Here is a 13,026-nt window from a genome sequence, read left to right as displayed (position 1 = left end):
TGGTGGGATTCACTTACCTTCCCTACCGGTTCACAAATGTGAGCGTGCGCCTTTTATGCATGCGCAGTGCTCACGCATTATGTCAGGGTGGGTGGGTGGAGCCTCCCACAGCTGCTGCTACTAGCTTCCATGAACTGGAGAGAACCGGCTGAATACCACCTCTGAAGCTGATCAGATGTCAGGGCTTGGACCATAGATGTTTTAGACTCATTGACAATGCCAGCCAATAAATGATCAATTGAATTCTGGACAGTTGGAAGCTTCTGGAATCTTCAAAAGCAAACCCCATTTAGAATGCATTGGTGATGAGAACAAGAGTTAGTAATGCAAATCCTCTCAGTTGGAATGAAAAGTTGATGAAAAGTCTAAGAGAACCAGAGGGCTCACTACTTCCATCCAGGTCAGCAACTACCATATACAAAGAATTGCTCTTGGTTTTTATGTGATAAAAATATCAAATTGTGTTTTCTCTTTCCCTTCTGCAAAATCTTGGCTAATCACAGCAAACAACACCAACATTTCTAATGTCCTTTACAAGTCTCAGTCCTGGTTGTAAAGACAGACAAATCAAAATCACTGTCAGTTCTGTTTGCTGTTGGTTTTCCAAAATTCCTCATTCAAAGTTCAAGACTCCAGAATCCTTTCCTTTTAATTGAATTGTCCCATATCTCTCTGTGCTTCTTCTACTAACAATGTGGTTTCAATATCTGCTTGTAGCTGCAACTTTCCAGAGCAGTAAGGCCAGGACAACAGGCTGACTCACCATTGCTGCTGCTGCTATTCAAAATGGATTAAAAACATGATGACCCTGATTTTCTGTCCTGATAAGGTATTGCTGGTAAAACTCATTAAAAAAAATTGTTTGTCTCAGTTTTCGCCATTTACCTTAGTTTCAGTTCACAAACTGCCAATCTCATGGATGATAAATCTAACTTTCACCTCTATGGAACCAAACCGGGACAATGCCAAATTCAGCAAAAACATTGTCTGACTTTCTTCTCACTCCTTGAAATCATTATCTAAAAACTCTTCATCACTGTTGAAAAGAAAGCAACAACAATTTTTTGGAAAGCTGTCATTAGGCAGGCAAAAGTTCAGCAGTCTAGCTTTTAGCAATGGGATTCAGTAAGAAAATTCTTAAGCGCATGCTTAGATCATTTCAGAACCTGCAAAATGAACAAGAAGAAATAAAAGCTTTCCTATAAATGATGTCTCTGAGGCCTGAGCAATTACAGTTGAGAATCTTGAAGGGAGTCCCTGAGGTAATCTTTCTGGAATTTTTGAGGAGAATGGGCTCAGCATCAGAGGACTGGGAAAAAAAACTAATGGTACAGTTAGTCCTTGACATACAACACTTCATTTAGTGATTGTTCAAAGTTACAACAGCACTGGAAAAAGGGAGTTATGACTGTTTTTCACACTTATGACCCTTGAGCATCCCCATGGGGTCCAAAAATCAGATGCTTCCTATTTATGACCGTTGCGGTGTTCCAAGGTCACGTGCTCCCCTTTTGCGACCATCTGACAAGCAGGGATGTGTAGTCAGGGGAGGCAGGGGAGGCAGAGCCTCACCACTGTCATCATGAAAAGAAAAAAAATGTAAAAGGAAAAAGGCGAGAGCTGAGGTCAGGCTGAACTAGTTGCTGCCAGAGTCACCATGGATGACTCTGCTTAGTGCTTAACTGTTTGAAAAAGCCTCTAAAGAGCACCCTCTACAGGAGGCAGCAGGAGAACTATGTGCCTCATCTAGTCTGACTTTTTATGATCACTCGAATAGAGTTAAGTAAGGGTTAAAAGCCGAAAAATTCCTGACGTAGATGAGGCACATCATTCTCCTGCCTCCTCCTGTAGAGGGCGCTTTTTTAAACAGTTAAGCAGAGCCATCCATGGCGACTCTGGCAGCAACTAGCTCAGGCTCACCTCAGCTCTTGCTTTTTTCCTTTTACATTTTTTTTCTTTTCATGATGGCGGGCAAGAGCAGAGTTGAAATCCTCTCTGAAACAACTGGAAAAGGTACATGTGGGTTGGAAGGAGGGGGAGGAATTCAAACTTCATCCTCCTGGTGCAACTTTGTGTGTGTGTGTGCTTGTTTGCGAGAGAGTTTGTTTGAGTGAGAGAGGGAAGGGGGTAGGAGAGATAGTCCAATCCAACTTGTGTGTGTGTGTGTGTGTGTGTGTGTGTGTGTGTGTGTGTTTGAGAGAGGGGGGAGGGAGGGAGAGAGGGAGGAAGGAGGGGAAGGGAGAAGAAAAAGAAAAAGAAAGAATGAAACTGATTTAGCAAAGGAGAAAAACAAATGCTGTTGCTTTAAATCGGAACCATGCCTGGCTGTGGAATTCTGGGAGTTGAAGTCCACAAGTCTAAAAAAATTGCAGCCTCACCAGTCATAAACCTCACCACATGTCACTGCTGACAAGCAACATCTCAGTCTATGCAAATGATGCAGCAATACTTTCAAAAACACCCATTGGCCTTAATAGAGCATTGAGCAGAGTTTGAGATTGTGTAGGTCTCTTGTTTCAGTAGGAAAACTCACGGGGACTGCAGGTAGTTGCCAGTAAAATGATGGTAATTGAGACTGGAATTTCCATCACAAAGTGATGCAATCATAGGGCATTATGTCACATGGCCACATTACTTAGTCACCATTGCTGTTGATAAGTAAGGATTGCTGGTCATTAAGTAAGGACTACCTTGTGACTTCCAACAAGCAAAGTCAGTAGGAAAGCGAACAGGAAGTGACAAGTTCCAGATGGCTTGCAAGCAGACCGTGGGTAGGCAGGTGGCTGCCATGGCCCCATACAAGCCCAGTCAGGCTGGGACCAGCTGCTACCAAGGGCAGCTATTGCCAGGGCTCACAAACGGCACTGACTTCTGCTGCTCCTACCACCCTCAATATTTTCTGTTTTAATATTGTTTTAGCTTTTCCTATTAATTTTTACACTCAGATGTGTCTTCTATGCATTTTAATTGATTGTACCCCACCTCCCTTGTTCTGGTTCCATGATTATAATAGTGATTTGATTTATGTTTGGGTAGTGTCAGCTCTCCCAGGTGAGCCCCACGGGGAAACATAATTACACGAGCTAATTCTATTTTATTATACAGATACATTAACAGAATCTTACAAGTCTGATGACATAAATCTCTCACCACCACTTTTAACTGCCTGATCAGCCAGGGGTCCTTTCCTAAGTTGTTTCCTCTGGTTGTTAAGCCACTGGGAGCTCTTCCCTCTTTTGCCTCATTGTTTCCTAGGCAGCATCTCTTTCCTTCATCCTTCAAAGTTATTCTCACCTTTACAATAGAAAACTCATTTATATTACATGCATATGGTACATTATTAGACTAGATGAGTTCCAAGATCTCTTCGAACTTTGACATACAATTTTGATGATTCTCTAGGTAGTGCCTTAAGAATCAGAAACAATAATAAGCAAGTATCACCCTTAGTTGTGACCTATAACATTTGAGCCTGTGATTCTGACTGAAAATAACCTGGTACATATTTGAAGAATTGAAGTTTGCATCATTTCTTGACGAACAGGTTGGAATAGTGAGTGGTCCCACTTTAGTTCATAACAGAGAATGAAGATTCATTGTATCAAAATAGGAGGCTCTATAACAGAGCAAATAACTTTACCCAAAGATGAAGCAATGCAGGGTAAGAGTGGCAATTGGGAACAAGTTATGTGGAGATATTTTGAACTGGTAGAATTCATAAACAACATTGAAGCTCTTGCAAAAGAAATGGAGAGAAGAAAAGAATAATAGGAGATAACAGATAACCTGAAGAGCAAGTGGAAGAGATACTGCTGTGTCCTACAAAGGACAAAGATACAAATACTGATAGTTGGTAACTTATACATACATCAGGAGCAAATGCTGAGCCAACAGGCTACATATAAGCACCGTAATATTATTGAAACACCAAAGGTTGCACCAATGGGGATTGTGAGTGTAAGGTCTACAAATACTCTATGCCTGTGTGCAGTTCCAGAAATGAAGTTACAATACAATACAAGACAATAGCAGAATTGGAAGGGACCTTGGAGGTCTTCTAGTCCAATCCCCTGCCTAGGCACGAAACCCTATACCACTTCAGACAAATGGCTACCCAACATCTTCTTAAAAACTTCCAGTGTTGGGGCATTCACAACTTCTGGAGGCAAGCTGTTCCACTGATTAATTGTTCTGTCCTGAAATTTCTCCTCAGTTCTAAGTTGCTTCTCTCCTTGATCAGTTTCCACCCCTTGCTTCTTGTTCTACCCTCAGGTGCCTTGGAGAATAGTTTGACTCCCTCTTCCTTGTGGCAGCTCCTGAGATATTGGAACACTGCTATCATGTCTCCCCTAGTCCTTCTTTTCATTAAACTAAACATACCCAGTTCCTGTAACTGTTTTTCATATGTTTTAATCTCCAGTCCCGTAATCATCTTTGTTGCTCTTCTCTGTATTCTTTCTAGAGTCTCCACATCTTTTCTACATCATGGCGAGCAAATGCAGTATTCCAAGTGTGGCCTTACCAAGGCATTATAAAGTGGTATTAACACTTCACATGATCTTGATTCTATCCCTCTGTTTATGTAGCCTAGAACTGTGTTGGCTTTTGGCTATTACTTTGATTACTTCTAGGTGTTCTCTAATTCATTGCTTGATTATCTTTTCCAGAATCTTTCCTGGTATTGAGGTCAGGCTAATAGATCTGTAGTTTCCTGGATCTATTTTTTTTCTTTTTTTGAAAATGGGAACCACATCAGCTCTTTTCCAGTCCTCTAGCAGTTCCCCAGTGCTCCAGGATCTCTGAAAGATATAGTCCAGTGGTTCTGAAATCTCGTCTGCCAGTTCCTTCAGAACCCTGGGGTATAATCCATCCTGTCCTGGTGATTTGAACTTGTCTAGGGTAGACAGGTGCTCACTTACCATTCCTGCCTTTCTTCATTGTGAGCCTTAGGTCATCTTTACAGGCTCAGGCTATTTGCTGATATTCTGCCTTAGTTATGTCCTCTTCTTTCCACTTTTTAGACTTATCGTTTTTGTCTTTCAATTTATCAGAGAGTTCTTTATGCAGCCATGCTGGTTTCTTTTGGGAGCTGTTATTTTTCTTCTTCATTGGTATTGTGCTAGACTGGGCTTTTGTAATCTCATTTTTCAAAATTTCCCAAGCTTCTTGATTTGTTTTCCCCTTGAGGATTCTCATCCATGGAATTCTTCCCAAGCTCTCTCTAAGTTTATTGAAATTAGCTCTCTTAAAGTCCAAGACTATAGTTTGACTTTATTCTACTACTTGTGTTTGCATAATGTTGAATTCCAATATTGCATGGTCACTTGCCCCTCAGGGTTCCTATGGCTTTAACACCTTCTATCATTTCCTCTCTGTTAGTGAGAATTAAGTCCAATATGGCTGATCCCCTTGTTCCCTTCTCTACTTTTTGGGAAACAAAGTTGTCTGCTAGGTTTGTTAGGAACCTGTTGGATCTTCCACTTGGTGCAGAGTTTGTTTCCCAGTTGACGTCAGGGTAGTTAAAATCTCCCATTACTATTGTGGTGTGCTTCTTACATACCTTAGTTAGCTGACTAGCAAAAATTCATCTACTTCTTCTGCTTGGTTGAGTAGCCTGTAGTATAGACCTATGGCAATGTTGTCCCCCCCCCAACCTTTAATATTGACACAAATGAATTCAAGATAGTTCTCATCATTGTTGTGCTCTATTTCTGTAGAGGTGTAGTTATTTCTTATATATAGTGCAACTCCACCTCCTCTTTTATTTGGTCTATTTCTTTTAAATAATTTAAATCCTTCTAGCTGTATGTTTCATTTGTGGGTTTCATCCCACCAAGTTTCTGTAATGGCAACAATATCGTATCTGTCCTCATTTACTTGAATTTCTAATTCACCCTGCTTATTCCTCATACTCTGTGCATTGGTGTATAGAGATTTGAGTCCATTTTGATTGACCCTGTGTTTACTGTCTACATAACCTGTTTTATGCCTGACTGTCCCTATTTTCTTGCCACTTGTATGATTCGTGCACATGGTATGGCACTCACTATTAAATGCTTGGTTTTGCTTGACAGTTGGAGTGATAATTGGGATTTTATTCCTTATTTTCAGAATAAGGCAGCTCTTTCTGTCAAAATGATTAGCCCAAATAAATTTTCAAAAGAAGAATTTTAAGACATAAAATTATAATTTGGACTTTCAATTACTTTTGTTATTTTATTATTGTTTTAATGCTTTTATGATGGTTTTACTTTGATTTAGTTTTCATGATAGCATTTTGTTTGCTGAGCTTCACCATGGAAACCTTTTTAATATAAAAGTGCAACAACAATGGCAATGATTAAGATAATGATGATCATGACAATAATAGTAATAATTGTACTTTGACATGCATTACATTGATGAAGTGATGTTTGATTATATTTATTATGAAAAATTGGAAGTCATGTTTTAGTACAGGTAAAATAGTTGAAGAAGAAAAGGATGGATTAAATTAATACATATTTAGGTAAGCAAGAGGAAATGCTCATAGCAATTTGCAAAGGAAACATCTTGAAAGTAGCAGAAGCAGAAAATGACTGTAAAAATGAATTTTTGGACAACTGTTCAGAAAATTGGAGAAGTAAACCATTTCACAGCCAATACATAAAATAAACTAAAAATAAAGTAGACATGAGTTTAAACTGGCAATAGTTACAAGTTGGCACTATCAAGCTGAAAACAAAAGAATTAAAATTTAAAGCTCAAGAAAAACATTAGAAACAAATAGGGATTCAATATGTATCAAACCACAACAAATGCAGACTTTGTCAAGAAAAAGATGAAAGCACGGATCCTATAAATTGGTGTGCTCAGGCAGGTTGTAAACAATATCATGACAAAGTGGCCACCATGATCCATTGGCATCTGTGCAAAAGCTATAATTTCTGAGCTTCCCAAATGTGTCATGATCACAACATTGAAAAAAGAGGTTTAAAATCATGCTAAAATTGTATGGGATTTTTGTATACAAATATATTGCCATCTAAAACATAAGCCACTAAATGCAACAATCCTTAAAAGAAAGAATATTTTTTGCAGGAATGGAAATTCCCAGGGTTAGCAGAATTGAGAAAAAAGAATGAGAAAAAAGATTACAAAACATAGAGAGCTAACAATCAAAATGGGTAAATTATGGGAAAAGCTTGACGAAACCAATGCATTCAATGAAATAACAAATTAAACAAAATTTTACAAGAGCTAAATTCTTTGGCTACATCAATTGCGGATATATCCCCTCTTCCTAAAGCCCCTACTACCACCTTACCTGGCATAAAGGTAAAGGTTCCCCTCACACATATGTACTAGACGTTTCTGACTCTAGGAGGCAGTGTTCATCTTCGTTACAAAGCTGAAGAGCCAGCATTGTCCGAAGACATCTCCATGGTCATGTGGTCAGCATGACTAAAAACTGAAGGCGCCCGGAACACTGTTACCTTCCCATCAAAGCTGGTCCCTATTTTTCTACTTGCATTTTTTCATGCTTTGGATCTGCTAAGTTGGCAGAAGGTGGGACAAGTAACGGGAGTTCACTCTGTTACGCGACGTTAGGGATTCGAACTGCTGAACTGCCGACCTTTCTGATCGACAAGCTCAGTGTCCTAGCCACTGAGCCACCGTGTCCCTTTTACCTGGCATATGTTATGTTATTTGGATAATTTTTAGGTTCCTGGCTGGAACTCAAATTTCCAAGGAACACCATTCTTTTTATTTATTCTTTATATTGTATCATTCCTTGATGAATAAAAACATATTTCATCATAGCAATGCATGGATAGATGAATGGAATCTTCAGTCGATGGGCTGGTCATTAGATTCTCTTTCCCCTGAGTTTACACAGATCTTTCTCAATTACAGTCCTTGTTGAATCAATTGAAAATGTTTTGACTACTTCTGAACAATTTAGTGGAATTTTCTACTTTATTTTAGAGAGAAATAAAGAGAGGAACTTCTACCAGCTATAGTTAATTGTCACAACCAAATTGCCATTAATTATGTGACATTTTGGAAATGCAGTTCTGACATATATATGTGTGTGTGTGTGTAGTGATGCTAGGTGAGCTCCCTGAGATAATTTATAGATACTGGTAAATTGTGCTAATGTGTATTTTTAGGCTGCTGACATAATTCTTGTACTACTACAGATTAACCAAGGATAAAATATTGACTGGACTTTTCTTCCTGGCCATGTTAATTTGCATATCTCAAATCTTTTACACAGTAAAAAAGTACAATGGCATAAATTGTGTTTCCCCCCCAACTCAGCTCTAATCTTTCTCAGTAACAAAGCCACTGAGTAGGTGCTATCCTTCTAGTTCTAATGCAGGAGAAGTTTAGGATGGTGACTGGTACATTTCCTGACTACATTTCTCTTTTCACAATGTGACCTTTTGGTGGGGGAAAATGTCACCACCTGCTGTGTCTTGGGACGGGGTTGTGCTAGTATAAGTAGGTGCCTGGAACAGAGGGATTTTTGAACTGAAAGGCTGCTGATGAGGACAGGGGTACTCTTCAGCTGGGACCTATCATCAAGTTATTACTGAACATTTATAGTGGCTTGTCTGAAAGGGTGCCCCAATATAGCGCTTGGCTGAGAATGTATTCTCATTATTGTAGCTGTTGTTGTTTTGTAGTGTATGCATTCCAGTGGTGGGTTTCAATTTATTTTACTATCAGTTCGTTCATGAGTGCGCACTCTCTTGCTCATGTGACACTTCTGAGCATGTGCAGAAGCATCCGGGTGGGTGGGCTGAGCCTCCCGCCGCTGCTATTATCAGTTCTTCCGATCCAGGGTGAACCGGCAGAAGCCCACCTCTGATGTATTCAGTTGATGGCATTTTGTATATCATCCAGAAAAATTTCAGCAATTAGACAGATTCAAAATCTAATCAATTAATAAATGGGGATAATGCTTACCATGGCAGTGATTTATGTAAATTGGCTAGGCTGACTTGGAATTATGGGAACTGGAGGTGTCTGCACTATTGCCAATTTGAACAAGGTTTTTTTTTAACCCACAATAAATAATTCTCATTCTAAGGAAATCATCTAAACAAGCAGACTTATGTGTAAAGTGCTTCCTCCTTTTCTGCACTATCATCCATTCATCTTCCCCTCATCAGCTTCTACAACTACTTTGATAAATAAACACAACTGCTTCTTCACTGTTTTTTTCCAAGCTAACTTTTGGAAAGGTTTCAATTATGGTCCATTTCCTGCTGCAGTGCAGATAAATCCACAGTCTTTTAATGCGGAAGGTGGGGAGACAGGATGAAATAGCTCTCCATTTAATCCTGAGTTGTAAGTTGCAAAAGTTGCCATCTGATCTGATCCTGAGATAAAAGGAAAGACAACAACAAAAAATCTCCCTGCACCCAGGAGACCAGACCCTTTAGAATTTCCCTAAATGGGAGGTAAAGGATGTGCCAACACCTTATCTCAGAGTTACCTATATTTTGATCTGGTTCCCTAGGACAATTCCCCACTTCTCTATGGGCTTCATTCCAGACGACATCGGCACTGAATAAACTGTGTCCTTGACAAGCTGAACACTCTTCTGGGTATTTGAGACAGCTTGCATAACCACAGAGTTTAGCTTTCTCATTCTCTCATACAATAATAACCGTAACTTAAAGAGAAGGGAAAGAAGTAAACTGCAAGCCACTGAATATTGAAATGTCAGCAGCATTCCCTGGAATTTACCAGCCCACTTGGGAGTTAACCAAATCACCAGGACAAAGTTTGCACTGCTGGAATATGATGATCTCCTCTAAAATGATTTATGTATTTAAAGCTATAAACAGATCAGAATACAACATATGGAGAAAGGCATAACATGGGAAGAAGAACTCTTCTCTTTTAAGTGGATAAATCTCAGCTCTTGATCACCTAAACATGATATGAAGCTTGCCATGAGGATGTGGCATAAAACCAACAGTTACTGGACATGTCCAGTTGTTAGAGGATTTGAAGAGGAGCCTGTAGTCAGACACCTCTGCAAATGTTTATTCTATTCAATGAGCTGCATCAGTTCTGCTTAGATTCTCTTTAACTACTATCACTATTCTATTTATTCAGGAGGTGCTTTTTCAAGAGGCAACTGGACTTTCTGGTTTTTCTTTGAAGACATTTTGCTTCTCATCTAAGAAGCTTCTTCAGTTCTGACTAGATAGTGGGGGAAATCGACCTTTGGGACAACCATGATCTGGATGACTGAGAATCTCCATAGATATTTATTCAGGACTTTATTTCAGCCTTACTCAAGCTAGGGGAGCATACTAATCAGAGAGCTAGTAGCCACTTTCCATCAAACCCTTTCAGTCTTCAAATAGCTTGTAAGACTAAAGAAGAACTCATTTTGCAAATCCAGAAAGGATCTCTATGCAGTGTTATTTATTCTAGTTTCTTGTGAAACCATTCACAAGGAACTATAACTGTCTCTAGGCTTCAGCATTGCTGTAGGAAGAGCAGTTTTTCATTGGAATATTACAGAGGGAGCACAATGTCAAATGAGACAGATGGAAATATTTCACAGTCTGTCAGCAATCAGGTAAAAGCAACTGCTTTGCTTTTCAACTGATAAGTGCCAATTATGTTTAAATTCCTGCAATGTCTTCAGCAAGGGGAATCAGAAGGATGATGTCATTAATTAACAGTCATTTTTGGGTTTCATTCACAAAAGTTAAAGATCAAATCACTTCAACTGGAGTGACTAGAACAGAATGAAAAAGATAGCCAATGAAAGGAACAAGGCAAAAATTAAATTCACTTTTGTAAAGCAGGACTTGGCAATGTAAATACCACTGCTTGTGTGTATTGTCAGCCTAGCATGAGGTTTTTTTTTGCATTCTCGTTTCCTAACCTCATAGATTTTGCATGCCAGAATGCCAACAAATCTCCATTCTTATCTGAAATCTTGAACAATTCTGGTATTTTATTGTAAGACACCCAAAGTCATTTATGTGAAATAGGTAGTGTAGAAATCTGATTAGCAAATGAATACATAAATTATTGACTAAGATCTTATGCTAAAATAATCAAACTCATGAGATTTGACAATCACTTCAGATTTCAGATCCTTTGAATTATTTTCTAAAAAAACATTTTTTTAAAAAGGTTGTTGAATTTTAAACAGAGATATCTTCAGGGAAGGGGCAAAAAGTCAAAATGGCAGCCATAACCCAGTGGTCAGAATCCCCCCCTTGTTTTATGTAAGTCACAATGAATGTTTTTTTTTTTTAAACAAAAGGATCAAGGTTCCCATTACATGGCTAGAAGCTGCTATTCTTGACTTTTTTTAAACACTCCATCCACTTTGACCCCTGGACAAAGTTAATCTTGATATTTTTAATCCTTTCTTGAGGACACTGTTGATTTTAGAGGTCCCCAATTGATAACTATGGTGTCACTGACATTCTGGTTCCTTATAGACACCTCTATTGCCGGTGTTTATAATAAAGTTATAATAAAGTTTTCCACAAAAGCTGTGTCCCCCCCCCCCCAAGGTATAAATTCTCCAACCAGGCTGTTTGCTATCTTGATTCCAAAGAAGGGACAAAGAGATCAAAGGAGATGATAACATTTTTTTAGAACCATTTACTATAAAAATGCCTGACACAGTCTTTTAAGTTGTGCATTATACTTTGATGAAAACATAAACAACAGAGATCTTTTTTGTCTGCAGATTAGCACACTGAAAAATACAGGAGATATGAAAACAGGAACTCCAGTTCCCTCCATTTGTTTCATTAATGTGGAATACAGCAGAGAGTGATAGAGGCCAGTAGAAATACTCCTTCTTATAATGTTAGAACAAAAGTTCTGGTTTATTTATTAATTGATAAATGTGTAGATCATGACTTAAACAAATAAAATGCCTGCTTTCATCCGAAAGTGATTTACAGGACAAATCTATTTTGGTCTACTACTAAAATAAAGTCCCATTGGGGGGAGGTGCTTCATGTGGCAGTGAAACGATGGACTTTCCTGGGGCTCCGGGATCGCAGCTGAATTCCGGTCTCAGGATGGTTCAATCTGGACCTAAACCATCCCGAAGAGACAGTGACAGGTAGGGGTATATCCTGTCGATCCCAGAGACACCTGCAAAGTCTCTGGTGATCCGAGAAAAAGCCCCTCTTGCCAGCGACTATGAGTCAGCCATTAGGCTGCTGGAACTGCTGACAGCTCCGAAACGTAAGGGCAGGAGAGAAGCATGTCATTTTGGTGAAAGTTTTTTTTTTCTATTGGAGAGAGAACACTCTAAATTTGGAGATTTAATTTAAAATAAAGACTAATGAGAGAGCAAGCGGCAGACTTAAGGCATAGTTAATTGAAAGTTTCCTCTTTTCCCTTTTTACTGTTGGAAGCCTGATTGGACTTCCATTGTAAATCACTTTCTAAATTGGACTGGCTCTTTGTGTGTTTTTTTCTTTCTTCATTGGACTCTTTTGAAACATTGATATAATTAAGTTTTAACCGTCTAAGAATTTCCTTTTTTTTTAACTTTTGCTTAATGAACTATTGTATTTCCCTTTTCTTGGTTTTCCTTTTTCTATTTTTAAAAAGTAAAAGGCAGTTGTTTATACAGGTGTTCCTTGTAAACTTTCAGTGTCTGGAAATTTACCTTGAAAGAATAAATAAACATTTTTTAAGTGAAAGCTCAGAGTGACCTTGGAAAGGCTTTCACCTTATAAAAGCTTTGAACTCTTTTTCTTCTTTTTTAATGGCAGTGTTTACCCTACTCTTATGAAAGTTGTGACTCCTCTCTGTCTCCTTTTCTCCTTTTCAAATTTTTTTGAGTAATTTGTTAGCTTGTTTTAAGTGAATTGGACTAAGGAAAAAACTAAACACTTTTTTCTTTTCCTTTTTTTTCTTTTTCATAATTTTTGCATTTTCATACTTCTATATTTCTATTTGGGGTGTTCCTTTTTGCTCCCCCTTTTTTACCTCCTTTTTCTTATTCCTTTTCTAATTGGAACCAACTGGATA

At 38.6% G+C, this 13,026-nt stretch overlaps 1 long non-coding RNA gene across 1 annotated transcript in view; it reads left to right on the top strand.

Annotated features, from left to right (window-relative positions):
- LOC106541749 (uncharacterized) overlaps positions 1–13,026 on the top strand; it is a 45,815-nt gene that overhangs the window by 23,552 nt on the left and 9,237 nt on the right. Inside the window, exon 5 of the long non-coding RNA XR_015696921.1 lies at positions 718–829. This is a non-coding gene — a long non-coding RNA (uncharacterized LOC106541749). The remainder of the gene's footprint in view (positions 1–717; positions 830–13,026) is intronic.

Source organism: Thamnophis sirtalis, unplaced genomic scaffold (genome assembly GCF_051295495.1).
Source record: "Thamnophis sirtalis isolate CommonGarterSnake01/CBP01778 unplaced genomic scaffold, rThaSir2_p1.2 scaffold_6, whole genome shotgun sequence".
NCBI lineage: Eukaryota > Metazoa > Chordata > Lepidosauria > Squamata > Natricidae > Thamnophis > Thamnophis sirtalis.
This window is presented reverse-complemented; position numbering and strand designations above follow the sequence as displayed.